This window comes from Passer domesticus, chromosome 2, assembly GCF_036417665.1.
Source record: "Passer domesticus isolate bPasDom1 chromosome 2, bPasDom1.hap1, whole genome shotgun sequence".
Classification (NCBI taxonomy): Eukaryota; Metazoa; Chordata; class Aves; order Passeriformes; family Passeridae; genus Passer; species Passer domesticus.
The window spans coordinates 12,161,119-12,183,932 of NC_087475.1; the positions used below are offsets into that span (position 1 = coordinate 12,161,119).

Sequence of the window (22,814 nt, forward strand, 5' to 3'; positions counted from 1 at the left end):
GAAGAAAATAAGAGGGTAAATGCTTGTGTGTCAAGGCAGCTAAAAAAGCAAAAGACATATGTGGAAGCAAAGAAAACCAGAAGATTTGTTCTTTACTCCTGATCAGCTGGTGGTGTCCAACCTTTTAACATTTTACAGCAGCATTATGTTTAAGTACAAACAGATGCATTATTTCTGTGAGTATACATCTCAAATTAGAATTTGCTTAACAAGACATCTGGTCCTACAAGGTGTAGGATGTTAAGTCCATGACGCATCTTTTGTAGCAAATCTTCAAATAGAAATAACTCTGAACAAAGACCCTGGAGCTGAAAAAGCCTAAATTCTGAAAAAATTAGGATTTGGGATTTGGCCACATTCTCCAAGTGGGTATTTCAACTTTGCTTTTGGTAAAGGAGTCGACAAATTTCATAATAGTTATTAGTTTTTAGTCTTTGTTAGTAAGCCAATAACACTGAGAAATGCTGGTTCATTTTAGCCATTAGTACTTGATCAATCAAAACTTTTTATACTTTGTCTGTAACCTTTATTCTTCTTAGATTGCTTTCAATTCCTAGCATGGACAACAAACCCACATCTTTATATCTAAATTCTATAGATGAGAATTTCTTTTTCTGAACTAATTCAGGAACTCTTATAATGATACAGTGAAGGTTTGTGATATTTCCTCCATCATGCTCAAGGTGTTTGTTTCATAACCCATGGGGTATAAAACAATATTGTAATAAGAAAATATCATCTCAGATAAAAATCTGGCAGCAGGAACAAGAAAGCATTGCATGTTTTTAAAATTTGGGCAGGACAGGGATCTTTGTTTCAGTGATATGTAAAGCCCTCTATATTTTAGGAGAGAATAAATAAAAAAATTCTTAGCCAGCTGAAATTATTTGATTTAATTTGAAAAACAAAGTCTTGGATTTATACCTACTATGACCAATTGAGAAAAAAATCTACTGGTTTTTTTTTGGAATGAGTTCTTATTCCTTTTAGCAACATATTGTGTATATTTAAGCATATGACAGTCAAATCAGACAGGCACTATCCTGGGTTGGCTGAATCTGGGGACAAGAAATGTTCTACATCAAGGGCTGAGCTCTTGAGCTTCCCTTCCTCTATCTTTGTAAGTTTCCACGAGAAACAGTAACAATCTCATCACACATTTTGCATAAAATAAATAAGTTATGCAGATGCCAAATGTATAATGTATAGGTACTCCAAAAACTGGCATACCAGCTGAATTTTTAGTAAACTCTCTATACTTGTAAAATAAATCTTTGGGAAAAAAACTCTGCTTCCCTTTTACTGTAATACTGCAAAGAAAAATAAGCAAGACATTGCAAAATGCCAAAAAAGAGAGGTGTCGCCTAAGAGCATATTAAAGGCAAAAAATAAATTGTTGTGAATTCACAGCAATATTTCATTTCAAACAACTCTCCATTCTTGAGTGCTAGAAATGACCCATTGTTGAAAAGCAATGTGATTTGTGACAGTGGTGGTGTGAGGGTTCAATGCAGGGATCTGTAAACATACTTTGGTTCTGTTTCAGCAATTGCTGAAGCAGGCATAAAAGACCATTGTTAAAGATTTAGATTTTAATTTTTTTTAATGTTTCTTAAATCCGTATTTAAGCGGGACACAAACCTCCCTTACCCTCATAGGGAACTCCTCCTAAATGACACAACACTTCAGGAGAGAATGATGTTGACAACTAAAGCTTCCTAAAAGTAAACATGTTGCAATTTATTCAGGGATACAAGCATGTCTCACCTTGTCAGCTTTCAGACTGTTGAGCTGAGAAAAATAGGTGCAACTTTCCATTAAAGGTCTGCTTTAAGAATATAAAAATGGTACCTTAAAGAAGATTTCTAAATTCGAGCTGTGAACCACTTAGAGCATTGATTTTCTAAAGTGCTGAGCACTCTGCAGCTCAGGACAAGGTAGTGGTGTCTGTGTCCAGCTTTAGGAGTTCTTATATATGGGTGCTTTGGGTATTCAGGCTACGTGTATAGGTGCTGAAATAGATTTTACTAAAACTGCTTTACAGGGATTTGTAGGCTAAACACTGGCTTTATCCAGATTTGAATGTCAGATGCTGTGGTCTGCTAAAAAGCCCTGTTAAAAATTTTCAGATGTGAATTCTGGGAGTGTAATCAAGATGAAAACAGGTGATAGAAGCATAATGGAGAATGACTGCAATTTGTTTCTCTGGTTTACCTTATGATCTTAAGTCTTGACTCAATATTCACACCAGACCAAGCTGTTTATATGCACTTATTCTGAAATAGCTCTGTACTGTGCTTGGTTGGTTACACAATGTTGTACAAATATATTTCAAGGCATTTTGTTACAGAGCTGCCAGTGACAGACAGCTTCAGACACTGGGCAGTACTGCATGGGATGGTTATTCCTGACAGCAAGAAATGACTGGCTGAAGGAAGCTTGGGAGTAGTCTGTGAATGCTGGAAAAGAACAGCAGAAAAAGAAAGACTGATTTAGATGGAGGATGAAAATGTGATAGGAAGTTAAGTCAAGAGAAGAAGAAATAAAGGGAAAAGAAGAAGTAAAATGTGTGCAGATGAAAAGAAACTAGAAATAGAGGTACCAGTGCGATTGCACAGGGGTTTTCCATCAATAATTAATAGTTTTACCATGACAGAAAGGAGGAAAACAGTCAATAAAGGGATTGAGAATGAGTGATGTGATCAGAGAAAGAGATAGGAGAGGAAGTTTTCTTTCGTAAGGGCACTCAAAATGAAAAGAGTCGTAGGCAGTGGGGGTGCATAATTTCAGGAAATCAAATCAAGATATGCTTAACTCATAAACATACTTGGATTTCAGCAAAATAGTACTCTGAAACCAGTGACTCCCAAAAACATTAAATGGGGAAAAATTGCATATTCTGTCTCAGTATATTTTAATTTTAAAAACACAGTAAAAACATACCACAAGTGTGTCTGTACCTCACTGGAAGACACATTCACAGAATAAAACGAAATTTCTTCCAAGAATCCTGAATCAAGGACATACTTCAGGTTGTCATCTTGAACTCTAGCCCTCATTACCTTAATGGATTTAACTTAGACCCTTGGTCACATATAATATTGTCCATTGCTGCAATGATATTCTTCAGTCATAGAAGGAGAAAGGTAGTTGGCAGCCTGCTCACAGAACCACTGGTGACAAAAAGCTGCTTTGGCGGGTGCTGAGTTTCTTTGCCATGAGGTCAGGGAGACAGGGCCACCTGCCATAAGTCCTGATTTTCAGCAAGGATGGTCACAAGGAAGCTACACTCTTTTTGGTGGCCTGGTACCTCATTTTTCTATCTGTTAATTACAACTGAATTAGGAAAGGTCTGCAAGAGTTGCAGCTCTTATCTGCAAGAGGTGCTGCTGCTGCTGCTGCTTTGTGTTCCTGTTTGCCAGATGAGTGAGTTCCAGGTAACTGCTACTGGTCTTTACAGCCCACATATAAAGACCAAGGCTGCCCAACCTGCAGCTTTGCATTGATACCACAATGAGACTTTCCAAAAAGGAAAAAGGCATCAGAGAGGTTAATTAGGCAAAGAATTCTGTCCATAAACACTGAAGCAAGTGCCATAATTAAAGCCAATCTAATGAGGCAAGTAGGATGGACTTTGACACATTGACCACATCAGGCAGGTAAAATTAATTTGCTTTCCTTGATAAATAGTAAAATTTATTTTTAACTAACAAAAGTCTTAGCTCAATAGAAACCTTCACAGGCATAGATAAAAAGTTCCTTCTTTTCTTTTTATCACTTTATAAAACTGTCTTTCCTGTGCTCTGAGAAAACAATCCACAGGTGAAAGGAGGATTGTCCTTTCACGAGCATGAGTCACCTGGAAAAAGACTTGGCTGTTAGAACTGGTGTACAGATCTTTCTCTTTAGGTGTCTACAATATTTTTTTTTAATTCAGAGAATCTTTTCCATCACAGAAACATCTCAGTTCCCCTATGATGAATGTTTCTATTCAAGTACTCAAAAAGAAATTCAAAAGAATTGTGTAAGTATGTTATTATTTATTTTGTTAAAACACACTCTCTAACTTTTGAGAGCAAAATTGGCAAAGCAAAAACAGCAAGGGAATAAAGCAACCAAATTCCATCCCCTTTTCAAAACAAATGAAAGCAGTACTTTTAGTGGAAAAGTAAATAGTGGGAAAAAACCCTATCTTAAATACCTGGGGGAACTGGCCATAAAATCAGCTAAACAAAACCAAAGTCTCAGAAGAACCTGGCCTTCACATGTCTAAGACAATTTGAGACATCACAGAACTTGCAGTGACAAAGCACTCATAGGACATGACATCTTCATATTTGAAACCTAGTCAGGTTTCAAGGTTAAAGCCACATTTATGTTTTCAGTTTTTCTTCCTAATTTTTAAGGTCATATCTATGAATATTATAATATCTAATCTGAAAATTTCTAATAGGTTAAAAGGCAATCTATCACCACCTTTGAAATGTGATGTTAACAGCTTTATAGTTAAATTAGGCCATGAAAAATGGCTAAAGGTTGTCTATGAAAAAGCTCTTTTTTATGACAGAGATAATTGAACCCATAGAGAGGAAAGTATAAGCTGAAAATGATTTAGAAAATTCATCATGAAAGTGTGTCATTATATTAATTTAGAGAGAAAATAACTTTTTTTTTTTTTTTACTATTTACCTATTTCTAATGAATTCATCTTTCTCTGAACAGACAGGCTAAGTGAATGTCAAAATGTTAATGATGAGCACATTGGAAGTTAGATTTTAACCTCAGCATGACGCTGAGCAGTTAAAACACTATCTCTGATGTCCTTGTAATGGAACATGAGATGGAACTTAGTGAGCCCTTTTTTCTTTTTTGTTGAAAGATAAAAGAAAGATGTTGGGGAAAAATTGAATTTAATCAATTTGTTGGCATTTTTTTTCTCTTCTCATATCAGTGTATTGTGCAAAAAAAGTGTCCTAAGAGAACTGAAAATTTCACTTCAGCCTGCATATAAAATTATTTACATTAGTCTCAAAAGCTCATTCTTTATCACCTCAAGATAATGAAGGTGACAGAATGAAATATGAAGAAGAGAATTTAAAGTCCTGTTACAGATTTTTAGTTCTACATTTTTGCTGGAGTGCACAGTGACTCAAATTTTTTCCATTTTATCAGTGTTTGTTGAGTAATTTATAGTCAGTGCCATTAATTTCCCAATTAATGAAACCAATGAGAGCACCTCTGTAGTGAACAATATGAGGAAGAATATCAAAAGTGCTGGGTGATAACTAAGCTGTGCCACACCCCAGAACATGTAACTTCTTTTTAAAATGGGTGTTCAAATATAATTTAATTGTTCACTTAGACATTTTTCATAATGAAGCTTTACTTTAGATCTTCATTTTCTTAGTGTCCTCAGATTTAAAAAAAAAAAAAAAAATTGAGCATCTCTCTTTAGTCTCTTAGGACTCCACATAGTTTTGTGAATTCTCATAAGGAAAAGGCATTTTCTCTCAGTGAGTTTTAAGTACGGAAAATATTTATTTAAAAAAAAGAGAGAATGAAATGAAAATCTTTTTGAACCTACTTAATAATTTAGTGGTATTCACTATTCCTTAAATATTTTGCTATTATTTCTATTTTACTGAAGTACAGATTCAGTGAGGAAAGATGTTCTTGTAAAAAAGGAGTCGAAAGGTCTCTCTGGACAGATTTTGTAAAAAAGGGTCATATATCTGGGGATATTTAAGTTTGAACTTTTGTGTCTTGAAAATCTCCTAAGCATTGCAACAAATTATGGGGAACTGCTGACATTTAACAATAGAAAATTTGGGCTGTTTCTGCTCCCATTTACTAGGGTTTCATATGGGTATACGCTGTTTACTTCTGTTAAATCCATTTTAATTTACATAAGTGTATTGGAATGGAAAAAATGGGTCCATTTGGGTTATTTATTTGCCCATTATGTGCATATTTCTATACATTTCATTGTAACCAAATCACAGCTGAAGAGCTGTTATAATGGTCTTGGTCAAAGTTCAGGGCTGTTGCTCTGTACTCTTCTTCCCAGTTTGCTAAATAGAACAGAACAAAAAATATCTGTTCAGAAAAGGACAGGAAAATACAATATGTTGTTCTGCCTATGCTTCTCTGTCAGTAGCTGAATACAGTGTAAAGGAATAACTGTGGTGATCCTGTAGCAAGTTAGTGTTCCTTCACAGAGAAAATCAATATTTCGATCAAACCAGCTATTAGAACAGCAGAGAACAAGCTCCCAAGGTATAAGGAGGAAATTTTTTACAATGAGGGTGGTGAAACACAGGGGCAGACTGCCCAGAGAGGTGAAAGATGCTCCAGCCCTGGAAGCACTAAAAGCCAGGTTGTGCAGAGCTCTGAGCAGCCTGATCCAGCCAGGGATGTCTTTGCTCATTGCAGGGGGGCTTGACTAGATGACCTTTAAAGGTCCCTTCAAACCCAAAGTATTCTGTGACTCTATGATACCATGAAAAGAAACTGGTATGAAAAAATGTCTACACTTTTGCATGGCCTCCTGTTTTGGTATGGATGAAGTTACAGAGGGACAAAAATAAAAGTACACTTCTTCCATGCACAGTGTATTTAAATCCAATGCTTAAATTCACTGAGTTACCTAATAAAAAAAGTTTTTAATCAATTTAAGAATAAAGTATATAAAAAAGCACATGGAAATCTCAAAATCTCCTTTATATGAGAGTATAAAATGTGTGTACTTGCTTACAAGAAATAAGAAATAGGTCAATAAGAGATTCATTAACTTTTTCTCATAGATGATATTTTGCAAAAAATTGAGGGTCAAATGAGCAAAATTTATTATAATGAGTATAATTTGAGAACACCTGTGACTTATTTCCATAACAAAAGACTGTGTATTAAAGACAAATGAGATGTTTATGCTACCTGTAAAGGAGAGCTAGCTGCAGATACTGAATCAATAACTCACTGCTTTATGAAGCTGAATTTAAAGTTAATACATTTATTCAGATATCTATTTTTAGATCTCTGCATAAACACAAGAGAACACAGTTCAATATTGTAACCAAAGTGCTTGTCATTATCAGATAAAAACCAAAAGTATCACTATTGAAAACATACTACATGTGAAGTACTAGTAACAAAGTGACCCATTCCCCCTGTATTTAAATCCATGAGAAATGGTATAATACAAGAGAAAAGAAAATCCAGGAGTTTAAAATAATTCTCTTGAATATGTTGTTGTCCTTTTTAACCTTATTAGAACAATGTTCTTTAATCATTCTAACTAGTTTTCTCCAAGAAACAAAATAACTAAATTCACTGCATGAGTTACTGTCACAGTTCCACCAATGAAGAAGAAAAGGAAAGGTTGTCATTTATGTTTCATATTACGCATACTTCTTCAGTTCTGTTAAGTTACATTTCTGTGGATTAGATTCCTGTTTACTGGTTGCTTTTTGCCTGTCATTACCTCAGAACATTATTGATGTCATGATAAGCACTAGTGAAATAGAATTTTTTTCATCAATATACTGTCTTGTGATGCTCAGATGGATCTTTTCCTTGGTAATGTCTCTCTCTCTCTCTCTCTCAAAATAAGTAAGCCTTAGATGAAAAACAGCTAAACCAACATGAACATGCTCAAATAATTGGAATGCATCCCTTATATCTATGCCTTCTTTCATAAAGATCAATACACAGAAGAGCAGGAAAGTTGTATCTTCATCTGTCCTTAAAAGAGGGGAGAGGGTGCACAACCTCTCCTCCCTGGGTACAATTTTGCTGCTAGCAGGGAATGTACTTCAGTCTGCAAGTGATTTTTCCAAAGGTGCTTTTAGGTGGGTAAAATACATGTTTTGCAGTGTGAAGAAACCATACAGGTCATCATGACTCAGATGGCCCAACAAGACTTTTTGTGTATTTTGGGTATCTGAAAGGGAACACTGAACCAGATGTACACTGGCATTCTCATACGAGATTTAGTCTTGTTAGCATAACTACTAGGAGAGATCCCATATCTAAGTAATTTTTTAAAGATTTTTCTCCAACCATTCAGCTGTGAAACACGATTTTTTTGTTAGTTTTTTTTTTTTTTTTTCCACATCTGAGTGTAATTACCAATGGCCTCATTGAATATCCCAGAAGAATGTATTGATGGAAAAAATGACTAAAAATGCTTAGTATGAAATGTGCCATTGTGGGTAAGCTTCTAGTGAGCCCCCAAAATGGCAGTGCAGAATAAATGTCCTTCCATGGCACACTTCACCTTTCAGATAAAAAGGAACACTGATCATCTAATTTTTTTTCTGAGTCATAAAAAAGGCAGTAAGTGTGACTAGTTTGTCCTGGTGTCTAATTAACAATGAAATTAATAATGTGTTGGAGTCAACTGTGTTGTCTGCACCTGCATTGACAACAATAGCAAGTAGCCTGGCTCATGTCTAGACATGCACAGGTAGATATCTTAATATGTAGATTCAATATCAGTAGCAAAATTGCAATATCTGAGGAAATATAAGGAGAGATTTTACAATTTATGAAGAGATACTGATAAAAAATTATCAAGCTGTGTAAGTATTGAGAAAATGAGATAGTTGGTACAGCATCAGAACTTGAGCAGAATATTAATTTCTGAACCTCTTACATACCAGGTACCTTGTCACAAAAATCAGGGAAATACAATACTTGTACATCCTCCTTTTTTACCTGCTTTTACCTAAACAAACTCCATGTGGAATATATTGATTGACTTTCCCAGGAAGACAAACTAGGCACATGACCAGGATAATCTGAAGAAACTTATGGACGAAATCCCAGTGTGCAGCATTTTGAGAAGCCTATTGAGAAGCACTGCATGCTTATCACAACTTAAGCATTGAAAAAAAAAATAGCAATATCTAACTCATATTTTGTCTAATAATTGCATGTATCCAGTGAACTTTTAAAACAAATCTGCTTTTCAGAGGATGTGTTTGGACATTTTCCTTATGAAGGTACCTAGAAACTCCCAGATTTTAAAGAAAGGTAGTGGCAAAATGTATTTCCAAAAGCAAGGTAGCATCAAAAAAGCAAAATGTTTCTTTTTTTTCTCCATCCTCCCCTGAATTCTTCAGTACCCAGAAAGAATGCAGAGAAATTGATGATGATGTCCAATGCAACTGCCAGTTTTTATCAAGCAACTTACTATTTTAACTTTTTTATTACATTTGAAATCATAATAATTACAATTCTTCATATTGCCCTGCTTTTTTGTCTTCTTTTATTAAGATTTTATTGTTACATTTTAGATAGAGGAAATATTTTGGAGCATTTATTTGAGATTTTTCTTCTATTTATCTCCTACTGCTCAAAGGCCAGCTTTACTATTGTTCCCCTGCATCACAAATGAGAATGCTTTTCCTGGATTTAGTGCAGGCTTTCTATTTATTTGAGATTCTTCTTTCCTAAGATCAGAGATCCCATCAGTCTTAGGATGATCCATTTTATTTGTTGCATTTCAATTTCAGACCTGTGGTTCTGTTGTTTCCATCCAAGATCAGTCACAAAGGTTTCTATACAAACAAATCACAAAATGCAAATCCTGTTAATTGGGATAAATTAACAGGAATTGGAGTGAAGTACTGTAGATCTAGGCCAAAGTGGCTTTTGTTTTCCATTTGAGATTTAAAAAAAACCAGTTGTCTTTTTCAGTTCTCTATGACTATATCAGCAAAGATTTTCACTGTAGCTATTATTACATACAAAATTTTTAGGAAAAAACATTTAAGCTAAAATATATCTTAATATAAGGGATTATTGCAGCAGTTTTTCTGTTATTGTGTTCACATAGTTCATGCTTAGAAACAGTTGAGAGCCCTAACATAATATTGTGCCTGCTTAAATGAAATTATCTTTCTTGAATCACTAGCTAAACCACTTCCATGACTTAAGTGACACTTTGCTCTTTTTCACATTCATGTCTTACATTTCTGCTGCATGATCAGCACTTGACCTTAGTTCATTTGCTGTCTGACTGCAGAGGAGTGTTAAATCAAAGAGAGAAGGATCTGGGTATTACGGGCTGATGAAAGTACCTGTGCACAACAATTTGTACTTTGCTCTTTTCTGCATTTGACCACTCCACAGTGGCAGGAGATGGTGCCTGTGGCTGAGTCCAGAGAGCATAGCATATGCATCAAGTGCCATTCCAGTTCCACAGGGTGCTCTGTGGGATGGGTTTGGGCGACCTGTGGTCTTGCAATTGCAGAAAGAATGGTCATAAAGGCTAGTGAATCCTTCCCTACCTATCTTACAGGTTCACTTCAAAATCCAAAATTTCCTCTTAGTCAAGAGTTGGAACTGGAAGCTGATTCTTCTGTTTATATTGCAGTCATACTTTCTCCCTTATAAAAATATGACTGCTGCTTACATTGTCTTTTAGTGAGACTACAAAACTCACCATCAGGTATCTCTCCATGGAGCAGGTTCTGCACAATTAACTAGAAAGGTTTTTTGGGTTTTTTTTTGTTTGTTTGTTTGTTTGTTTTTTTCTGTGACACATGAACTAAAATGTCCTGGAAAATAAAGCAGTCAGTTCTGGAACTTTAGTCAAAAAACAAGCACTGAGAAAATAGTTTACTGTCTTCACAGTAAAGGGGTACTCAGTACAGAGTTCAGGATGCCAAATATATATATATAAAAATATAAATATAAATATACATATATATACGTACTCTTGCAAATTTTGGCACTTCTACTAAGTCACCGACTGACAAAAAACTGCTATAATAGTGAGTCTTTCAGTGGTAACTGGCACTCTCCACATACATTTTAAAAACTTGTTTCAAAGGTTACCATGATTGACAGGGGCTGAGGCTGCTCATACTAGGTCAGTTCAAAGTTCTCTCTAGCCCAGTACCCAGATCTCATGGTGGACAAATACAGGGCTACAGAGGTCAAAACTGAATCAGAAACCATGCTTGTTCTGCAATTAAGAAAATATTGCAGTGTATCTTAGGGCATGTAGATTCTTTCATGACCGTGGTCACAAAGCTTGTGAAAGCCCCCTCTTCCCCTGGCATTTAGATCTGCTTGTTCTCAGTTATTTTCTGTAGAGTGAATAAATACAATCGGGACTGTAGTAAGAAACAATTAATCTAGAGCCCATTAAGAAGTTCTTCCCGTGCATTTCATCAAGCTGTTCAGAGGTGGTTCTACAGGCTATTTTCTCTATTTACCATGTACGGACAAATTTTACAGAGAAGGCTTGAACTACACTCGTTTCAAAGAGAACCCCATGTGTGCTCCAAATCTGCTCCCTGTGGGCGGCTTTGAGCCACACACATGGAGGTGGCATGCAGTCACAGGGATGGGCCTGAATCTATTCTGAAGTACAACTCCAAAATGTAAAAAGATGCAAAATTCAAGTCTTGACACAAAGCAGCTCAGTCCATTTGACTGCTGATATTGCACCAAATTATTTGTTAAGGTAGAGATACTCACTGCCTCCAAGCTTCTGATTTCAGTTTATAAACTCCAGTATGAAAGTGATTTTCGGCTTCTTAAATCTCAGAATTCCCCACACTGGAAGGAAAACATTAGGATTGTGTATGTTGTATCTATCTTTCAACTGTCAGTATTATTAAACCATTCAGGGGCACAAATACAGCTTTTCATTTTAGATCAAAAGCCAAAGCAGATAAGTGGGACTCCTGACAGCAAGTTGTATGCTAATAGGAAACCAAAAGATGTTTATGAGTTGAAGTCCTTCCCAATCCTCTTTCTGATTATTGAATTTGCTCTCCATTATTCAGCTTTGATTTGAGCAAAAAACACAGTATAATTGTATGGAGGCTGGTAAATTTGTACTTCAACAGAACATTAACTGCAGATATAACCTCTCTTATGGAAACCAGTTAAAGGTGAAGTTGATACAATGGAGACACAAGGGCACTTCACAAAAGCAAGAAAGCCATCAATTTAAAAGGCTACACAAGAACACATGAGTGTTGAAAGAAAAAAAGAAATTAGCATTTCTTCTGTGATGGGCAATATTCTTTTGGGGAAAGGATGGAAAATGAAGTCATTTAAAAGTATTACAGATTTCAGATCTTTAGAAAACATCCAAAAAATATTGGCAAGAATGGTGGATTACAGGAGGTTATTATTCTTTGCTTTCTAAAATTTTCTAATTCTTACAAGGAGAATGGAAGTTATGGACAGTTATGGATACATTGGTTGCCAGCTTGACTAGTGGCATGGTGTATTCCAGTAATGGTTATAGCATATTCTCTTTCATAAAATTAATTAAGACTTCTTAAACTTAAACTTTAATTCAGGAAAAGACACATAGTATCCTTCTGAAACAAATCCATGCAGATGCTGGAGGAACTGCATTTGTGAACAATTATAAACTGTTCAAAATAGACTGTCAGTATCCTGTGGGTACTCTCTGATAGCATGAAGAAGTTTGCATTCCCACTATTTTGGCTGGTGTTACTTCACAGGGCAATAAAACAAGGGACATTGCAAGAGAAACTTTGCACACCAGGAGGAAAAGGTCACCAAGTAGTGGCAGTTATACAATAGCTTTTGAATCAAAAATAGGAGAGAAAAACAGGCTTTTGCAGTCCTCAGACTCAAATTCCACCAGTAACAGAGAAAAAGAGAATGCTAGTAAACCTGAAAAAATGAACAGCAGTTTTCTTGGCATCATTCCAACTGACTAAAATGGTATCAAAGCAAAGCTCTCAGCTTATTTTTTTTGTGCTTTGTACAAGCAGCTTATTCTCCCGTGAAAATTTTGAAATTGATATTAATTGTGTAATGTAACCAGTGATAAAATAGTTATCTATATCTTGAACACATTAAAGCTTAGAAACATTTTTCAGGCATTTTTTTTCTCAGAAGAACTCATTATTTTTTTTTCTCTACCTTTCCTTTTGTTTTATGCTTTAGGCCAGGTCTTATACTGTATTTGGAAAAAAGAGAATGTTATAAGGTTCTTCAAAAGCAAAAGTTGGAGTCAGTTGTCATAAACGTGGCCATCATCAGAGACACTAATCTACAATCACATCTGGTCTCAGTTATAAGGTCATAATGGAAAAAGTACTAAACTCCTTTATTTGTATAAATGAAGTTTGCAATGATCATAACAGTTGTTTTATATAATTTGATAAACTATAACCTTTGATAAATGGAAATAAATTCAAATTAAAATGTCTGTATTGTTGTACTAGGTAAGAAAGAAGATTTTATTCAGAGGTTAATGGTTTGAGGAAGTGAAGATGTCTGCACTGATCCTGTCCAAACTACAGCATCAACTAAAGAGAAGTAAGAGCCACTGATGATCCAGGAAAGAAACTTCTTCCAGGTAAGCTGTCATTATTTTAATGACAAGAAAATATTTTGGAAGTTAAATAAAATTGGCATAAACATGCAAGTTAGCATTCTGTCCAAAACATCATGAACATAATCTGAAGATGTATAGCTGGCAGGAGATACAAGTTCCTGAAATTCAGAGTAAGTATGTGTCAGTTTGGTACAATTTCTAGAGAGCTCTTCATCCAGCTTTAGAGGGATTTGGTTTTTAAATAATCCAAATATTTTATTTTTCTGACACTTTGTTCTTTATAGCTTTAGCTGTTCATTTTTTTTTTGTCTGGTAAATTAATTTGTTTTCATAATGGCATGGCATTTATTTAGAATGTTTTAAAGATATATGGATCACACACCCTTCAAGGATATACTTCCAAGATATTCTTACAGCACACAGAATTTCAGCAGATAATCCACAGCATGCTTCTGCACAGACGAGTTTGAGAGACACTACTGTGATGTCTAAATGGGTCAGACATGAACTGGCAACTGTTCTCAGGTGAGAAATTTTGCTTTTCTCAAGGAAGTTACACTTAAATCTTGATAGGTCTTATGTAGTTTATGATAGAAGCATACAAAAAAGAAACTTAGATGAATGAATATCATAAAGATTATATATTTCAAATGTGTTGGTTATTCTCCAGCTGTCAGAGGACAAAGATGTCATGATTCTGAATTGCTAGAGAGGACATACCAGCTACTTTTCAGCTACATAAAATAATGAATCTACAATCTTAATAAGAGTGTTTTCTTCTGCAAAGATTTTATGGCGCTTTTTTTTTTTTTTTTTGAATCGTGGTGTTAAAGATGACATAGTAAAACTTACAGTTCTGGGGAAAATTATTAGAGACAAAAGTTATCTCACTTTTTAATATTTCATATGAGCTAAATATGGGCAAAGTACAGTTTTGGCATTCAGAATATATAAATTAGAGTGCATTTCAGCTCTGTGTCAGATGGTCTAGTGCATGGAATGTGAGTGGGTTTATAACAATTGTTTTCAGAAAAATGACTAAGGATTAAATCACTTTTAGTTAGGAAGACCTGTGCATTGTCTCCCTAGATATTTTTAGGCTTTTGCTCTTTGATACAAAGGGAAGTACTGAATGTATATGGGATGAGGCAGATCTATTATCAGAAAAACTGATATTTGAAAGCACTAAATAGTATGAGTGCCTACACATTTGCACTTTCAACTTGCTATCACTTTTCCTAAAGTGCACCTTGTCAAGATTTTCTATAAGCAGCCCTACCATTCCCTTAAGGTACCTTTGTAACCCCTCAGTATAGACAAAGAACACATAAGGAGATGATTTTTATTATCCAGGTCATAATTTATATGAACACTGAAGCATGGAGTGAATAGGGATGATAGCTCTAAATTTACCAATCTGATTCTATAAAATCACATTTCCTTTTCTTTCTTTTTTTTTTTTTCCTCATGAACTGCCAGTCTTTCACTGGGAGAGACAATGGAAAATAATAGGTCACATCTAATCCCAATGGGCAGGGATGAACACAGTCAAAATTTCATGTAACAAAATATTTTTTTAAAAAAGCAATAATGCTAAATTAGTAGTAGCTTCCCATTGTATTCTGTTGCTCTCAGTCTCAGCAAAACTGCTACTGGAAGAAGTGACCACAAAAGAATGAGAATATATGAGGATAGGGAGAAAAAATTGTGCGAATCCTCAAGCAAAAACTTACACTGTATGTAAGGATCAACAGCTCAACCAACAGAAATAAGCACTATTATTTGCCACAGGTTTCCCAGCAGAATCAGACTCTAATGTAGATGAATTTGGAACAATGACAGTAGCAAATGTCCTGCAAAAATACTAGTGACAGGAGGCCTTCCAGGCTGGTGTCCTGAGGTTAGCTGATGCTACATCAAAATGAACCATATCCAACAGTAATTCCATCTGAGCACTCCCACCTCAGAAAGCAAATCAAATCCAGGGCTGCATCACAAGTAGCACAGGCAGCATGTCAAAGGAAGGGATTCTGCCCCTTTATTCTCCTCTTGTGAGACCCCCCCCCTGGAGTAGTGTGTACAGCTTTGGTCTTCCCAGTGTAAGAAAGACATGGAACTGTTGGATAAATTCAGAATATGAATCCATGACACTGATAAGAGGATGGAATCACCTCCTTTATGAAGCTGGTGGAGAAATTTGGGCCTGTTCAGCGTGGAGAAGAGAAGGTTGTATGGAGATCATTGCGCTGGGGTTAAATCACAATGGAACTGTACTCTAACCAATAGAACAGGGAGTACAACTCCAAGAAAACAGGAACAAATGTTAAATTGTCAATGTTGATGCATTTGTTATATGGGAAAAACAAGGATTTATTTGTGAAAGCAATCCCATCAGGGCTTAAGACATTTGTCTTTGACACTGAAAAAAAAAAGCCTTTTTGAAATACATCCCAAAGAAACTCCTGAAACTGTACTTGTATATGTTGGAAATAGATGTGTCTGTATGAGAACTATTTGTGGCACTGTCCTTACAGACAACACCACTGCAGAGATGAGCAATCTCTCAAATATCTGTAATATTACCAGAACTGTGGGAACTGACTTTAGTTATTCAGCTCATGTCACAACCTACCAACTGTTGTAATCTCACTGTACATCATATAAAGATTTACTGCCTACCCCCACTGGAATGAATCTTACATTGGTAAAGAAAGTACTGCAACACTATGGCATGTGTCAACTGCTAGAACATGCTTGAAACAATGGACAGAAAGCTCTAATCTATGTTCATCATGACACAGAGAAGATATACTATGCCCTGGAAAGAGCGAAGAATGAAATCAGTGCTGGTGGAACACCTTACTCATATGGTTACCAACAGTAACAGAAACTCCAAATCAGATGCTGCACCTCATAATCACTTTGCTAATTTCCATTGCATTAGACATGTAATTGAATACTATTTTGTATGTTAGAGTATGGAGAAAAGCTAGGTGGGTGACACTGTTCCAAAGAGCACCTTGCATATATAATACTACTTATTCACATTTAGACTCATGTTTAACAAAACTTTGAAAATTAGGTAATCTAACAAAAAAAAAAAAAACAACCAAAAAAAACTCAAATTACAATGAAACAGGGCATTAATCTGTTTAAAAGCACAGAGGCAACCACACTGCCACTCTGTGGAGCAAGATGGATTGGGAAGTTTTTAGCAGGTATGCCTTTATGCATTTCAATGTATACAGCTCTATGTCCATGGGTGTGTATATATTGATTTAAATACCCTCTAGCTAGTACAGTATGAGCATTGCTGCTGAGATCTATAATTAAATCACTGTTGCAATTGTAGTAAACTCTATCAAATCACTTTGTAAGTGTTGAATTAGTCAATGATTGAGTGCTGTTTGCACCTTTACCCCTTTGCAACCCTGGTTCCCATGTAAGTAATTCTAAATTGCTTCTAACTTGATTTTCCTTTGCATGTTTCACTATGTGGTAAGTAACAGAGTGAACCTTGCTATTGACTCTTTTAAAGTCACAAATTTATGGTAAAATCTGCTTTGACCAGTACCTTTGACAATGATTCTTTAAGTGGCCTAGAACATTTCTTCATGACAAGATCATTGATGGAGCCCAGCATTAATCATGCTTGTGATTCCTTAATGAGAAACATGAAAAGAGCCAGCGAATTAAAATTCCTTTCATAGAAAAGGAATAACTAGGACTGGATCTTACTTTAACTTTTGCAAATTCTACATTTGCACAGTTTACCTCGAAGCTAACTGACCCCTGGTCAATGGATTTAAATTAGCACTTGTAAGGTGCAATATATCTGTCTTGTTTTGGACACCACTTGTGTTTATTCCAAAGGATATCCAGGTCAATAGATCAGAAGAAAATACCTACATTGGAGATTACTTAATTTGTGAACATGACTTTCACTCCTTTCTTTGGATTCTGTAGGACTTGACTTCACTGTATGGCGGAGAATCCTGGGCTGATGTGACTACACTGATGTGTAGTCACAGATGTGTCTGGTAACAAAAGCAAATAACTGCTCACAAATAAAGCTGAGGCTTCCTGCTAGAGGTAGCAATGAAGTGCTACTTCAAATATTACAATTCTTCCTGTAGAAGGCCTGAAGATCTCCTATACCCTTCAGTGCCTAACTTCTTGTAACAAACCCTAGTTTGGGAGGTAGAACTAGGTGTTTAAGAGGATTCTTAAAATTATTTTTGCTTTGGTTTTGGTTTGGTTTATGGCACCTTATTTTCAATCTGGTATCATTAATGGCCACTGCTGGAGAGAATTATGTTTGGCAATGTGTCAATATACTGCAGGCAAAATACTCAGAGGTTAAGGAGTTGACCATCCCAAACTGTCTTCCATTCTACAAACATGATTTTTGTTACTTAACACACTTCTAAAAATTATATTTTTTACTTTGAAGAGCTGAGCTGGAGAAGAACTATAAAAATCCTTCAGCCACCTGTGTATTTCCTGCTACTATGAAAAATTTCATTTTTTATTATTTTAATTTTAATATGTAACAAAGATTAGGAAATCATATTCCCACAGAAATTAGCATACTCTAAAATTGGCACATCTAGGGTTTTCTGTAGATTCTAAAGAAGACAGAGCTGACTCATTTGGTTTTAAAATGGATACATTGAATATAACACATATTGAGAAGAATTAACTAACTGTAGCAAAATGTTTTTCACAACTGCTTCTCTCTGCTGGAAATCCCACAATCATACTTAAAATCTAAGAGAATGAGAAAGCCTCTAAGCTGAAAAAGCACTCCCTTTAATTATTTCAATTCCAGTATAAGATATAATTTTCTAAACAGAACAGACATGTCTAAATTTCTGAACTTTCTTTTTCCTAAATTCAAATTGAAATTTTTGTCCATTGTTATGATATAATTTTGCTGCAGATCCTTATAACACACTGCTACCTGCACTGGCATCTGAGTAAGGACAAAGAGTCTCTTGCTGCACTTGTAGTAGTGAACCCAAATGTACAACAGCTCGCTAAAAAAGCAGGGGGGGTAGGATGGGGAGTTCACACTGAGGTGGGACTACAAAGAGCACAGCATTCCGGCAACAGTCAGGGGAAAGATCACAGGGATGGACACAGCAGCAGGATCTAATCTGAGGCAGCTGTAGTAAGAAACATGGCCAGCTCCCACAAGAGCTCTACTGAGCTGGGAGGAATTTCGTTCAGATGCAAACATCTGATATTCCAGTGCTGAAGTTGTGGTGAGCTTTCTCTTCTGCTTATTTCACCTTGGGGCACTATGGACAAATACAGATGGTATTTGTAGGACTGTTTGTAGCACAGGACTTTCTATGTGCTCCTCATAGTGCCTGGCAGACATTTGAAAGCAACGTATCTGGTTCAAAACCATTCTACCTTCTCTTTGGTATTATTAGTAAACATCTGCTTTTAGATCCAGATGGTTTTCCAGGTAGGTGAAAATGGTAAATGCCAGACATGCTATCCTTTATTAATGGACTCAAAGGATATAGCTTTCATTGCTTGATGGCATAATAACTTAAAAAAAAAAAAATTTTGTCACCAAAGGGCTAGTGTCTATAAAAGGCAGATTTGACACTGTATTTGCAGAATTGTCATTAATAAACTTAATTATTCCATTATTGTAAACTTAGGCACAGCTATGTTTTCTCATTGCTTTTGTTGGGATAAAGTTGACTTTCTTTTTAGCAGCCCATAAGTTGCTGTGGTTTTGAATGGTTCTGAAATCAGAGTTGATAACAAAGGGTTGTTTTAGCTCTTTAGTTGCCGAGCTGAGCTCACAGTGTCAGGACCTCCTCTGTCTTTTGCACCATTCTCCTGTGAGCAGGCTGAAAGTGCACAAGAAATTGGGAGGAAACACAGCTGAGACACAACCCAAATGACCGCAGGGATATCCCAGACCATTTGGGGCTCATGCTCAGCAATAAAATCTGGGCAGTCAGCAAGGAAGGGGGGCATTCAGAGATATGGTATTGGTCTCTCTGAGCCACCACTGCATTGATGGAGCCCAGGTTTCCTGCAGATGGCTGAACACCTGCCTGCCCATTGGAAGTGGTGAATGAATTCCTTGTTTTGCTTTGCCCGTGTGTGAGGCCTTTGCTTTACCTGTCAAACTGTCTTTACCTCAGTCCATGAGATCTCTCACTTCTATCCTTCCACCTCACTGCAGAAGGAGTGAGTGAGGTGCTGTCTGCCCAAAAGGGTTTAACCACAACACTATTGACCATCTCAGGACCACCTTTACAAAGGCAGAAATTTTACATCCAAACAACCCTTACGGAGGGCAATTTGTACTGTGAAGGTACATTCAAGATTTTGATGGATAGATTTCTGCAGACACTTGTGTGTGAAACATTTTAACATGAGTTCATATAATTTCAAATAATTATGTAATAGTAGCCACATCTGATGGTATTATTGTTGAATTGCACAATAAATGGATTGGATCTTTATGCAATTGTTATGCTTTTTGCATTTAGAAAGTAAAATAAGGAAATATTAAGTAAACATAAAATTTAAAATAATTACTTGAATTAAGAATAAAATATATAATCTAAATACCTGAATATATTCTATGTATATGACTTGGGCTGTGTGCTGTTTTTTGCATAGCATGCTTTAGATGGAGCAGCATTATAATGCAAGTATAAAACAGAGAGGCAAGCTAATAACATTTGTGCGGTACATTTTTTTACAAGAAAGTATATGAGCTATTTCAAAAGCATGTTGTCAGTTTGCTAGTTATGCCTTCAGAAAATAGTCCCATAAAATGAGTGCAAGCTGCCCTCTAAATTACAATGCAATTTTCTTATTTTAGTGGAAGGTAAGCATTTGGAATACCATCTTGTTTATCACAAATAGAGAACACCACATTTGCTCAATGGAAAATTTTAATCAGTTAAGTGACATTGTGGATTCAATTTAACCTTTTTTAGGAGTCTGTTTTAAATACTTAACTACAGAATATGCTGCAGTTTAGTTGATGAAAAAGACCTGTCTGTAGAATTACCATTATTGCACATGTAAAGTTATGTACTGCAAGGGAATTTTTGTACACTGCAATATCAACTGGATTTATTTTAGCCAGTTAAAAGAGGACATACCAGAGCATAAAAAAAATGTATCGTAAAGGATAAATATTGTCCTCTGACCCAACTCATCTTCCACCTAGTTTGGGTTATTTTACCTGGGTGGGGGATGAACCAGTGTTCCATGTGTCCATTCCTTCAGTTAGTGTACTTTTGAGTATTCACTTCTCTAAGAAGTCTCTAAGATCTATTGGGCCTACTGTGCTTATATAACACTGATCAATTATTGTGAATAATTTTTCAGTTGCAGTAAATGTAATATATTTACCAAGAAAAACTTCATGACCATGTTAAAATCACTTTCTTTGAGCATGCTATAAATCACACCAGGTATGTTAGTGCCCTCTTCACCATGGAGCCCTCTTTATTTTATGCATGTTTTATATGCAAGAAGTAGGTCTTTTGTGTCCCAGCAAAACAAGCTCATTATATTTGTACAATTCTATTTATATATATATGCTCAAGGCAGAAACGTGGCATTACTATCTGGAGAAGATGAATTTCTGCTCTGGAAGTCATATTCAGGAAGTCCCCTGTAAATGGGCCAGAAAAAGTGTCACTAGCCTGTTCTTGTGGCACTGAAGTCCAGACTGTAGAAAAGGTTACCCTGTAAAAAGGAGGTTCCAGTGTCTTCACTTTGTAGAACCCAGGGTGCTTCCATGGATTGAGTAATCCTGGGTAATCAGGCTTAAAAATTCTCCTAGGGCTTTCTTCTCTGTGAGCAGAGGTCACTCATGACCCTGCTCAAAGACGTGCCAGGGTGGAATGGAGGTGGGCAAATAACGAACTGACACTGCACAATGATTTCTGTCACAATCACAACGCACGTCCTCCTATGCATTGTGATTGTTTTACAAATATGTTTTACAAATTCAAATGTTATTTTTCTTACTGGTACTACAACAGAATGAAGTTGCAGAGCAGTATTCCTGAGAGCCAGATTCTGTTACACGTAGTGGATATGAAGTGCCAGTGGCTTCAAAACAGGTTAACTGCAAAGGAAAATAATGTCCACAATGAGGAAGGACAACAGAATATAGCCTCAGAATTTTCATAGGATTTTATACAGGAGGGACTATTATGATCACCCAAGTCTGATTTCCTGCAAAACAGCTCCAAAAACTTCAACTATTGATCTCTTCACTTTGCCCACCATGCTGCTGTTTGAGCACATCTTTTAAAATGACAGCTAATCTTAATTTACTGAGTTTAAGTGCTGGAAGATGCACTACAAACTCCAGCATGTTTTGCACAGTTTAATTAAATTTTATTGCTGAAAAGTCTGCCTCATTTTGACTTTGAATTTATTAAGCTTCTGATTCTAGCCACTGGGTCTCATTGTCCATTCATCTGCAAGATTAAAGAGCCTTCTAGCAGCAGAATACTTTTCTCATGTGGGCAGCTGCAGACTACAAACAATTCACCTCTTAACCTTCTTTTTGTTTAGTTAAATAGATTAACTTTTTCTTAGTCTTTTACAGTTGAGACAGGTTTTTCAACCTTACATTATTCTTTGAGTTCTTTTATAAATCATTTCCAAACTGCTGACATTCTTTTTATACTCTTTAAATGAAAATTGTACAAAGAATTTCAGTAAATTCTTGCTATCAAGGATAGCACTAACCACCTCCTTGTTAGTCTCACCTTTATTAAAACAAAGTTCATGCCTGGCTTCAGAGCCACAAAATCACTTTATAACCTCAAGTTCAGATGGGTGTGCCCTGTGACCTCCAGTGCTCTATGGGAACTGGTAAAGATTCTTTTGAAATCTTTTACTTTAGCTAGAGATTCCTTTAAGCTATACTTCTAAATAACTTTCAAGCAGAACCATGTTAAGAAATTCTTGTATATATGGAAAAAACCAAAAAGCCATCTGCCATTATGCATGTATTATTCTGGGAATAGAACAATTCATTAGCTGAATAGACAATAATTTAGTCCTAGGTAGAATTAATATTTTTATTGATTATAAAAATTTAATTAATTAATCAGAAAAAGATAAATTATTATAAATAACTGATTAATTGCTTAAAAACCAATTTCCCCTTGGGTAAATCAGGGGTTTAGCTATCAGCCATTAAATGCATAAACAACTCTATGCTTACTAAGCTGGACATTGAAGGATATGCTGAATAGCTCTGACGAAAAGAGTTTTTAAACTAAAGATGCCAGTCCAAGAAATCAGTTTGAAGTATTAAATATCTTTTCTGTATCTAAAACCTTTCTGTTTACAGTCAAACTGAAAAGAAAGCATTACTTCTCCTCCAAGTAGGTAGGCAAGCTAAAAGCAAAATAGATACTTTCAGATTTTTTTCTTATAACATTTTTACCACCCATGTTTT

General features: G+C 35.8%; 1 protein-coding gene and 2 long non-coding RNA genes across 6 annotated transcripts in view; all 3 read right to left on the minus strand.

The window, feature by feature from the left end:
- Window positions 1–22,814, minus strand: part of IL1RAPL1 (interleukin 1 receptor accessory protein like 1) — a 664,262-nt gene that overhangs the window by 68,274 nt on the left and 573,174 nt on the right. The window lies entirely within an intron of this gene.
- Window positions 8,293–13,069, minus strand: LOC135293362 (uncharacterized). The gene is made up of 3 exons (XR_010355450.1): window positions 12,922–13,069; window positions 11,491–11,571; window positions 8,293–9,560 (listed from the first exon to the last, which is right to left on the minus strand). It is a non-coding gene; the product is annotated as an uncharacterized LOC135293362 (long non-coding RNA).
- LOC135295193 (uncharacterized) lies at window positions 20,899–21,218 on the minus strand. The gene is made up of 2 exons (XR_010357217.1): window positions 21,079–21,218; window positions 20,899–21,005 (listed from the first exon to the last, which is right to left on the minus strand). It is a non-coding gene; the product is annotated as an uncharacterized LOC135295193 (long non-coding RNA).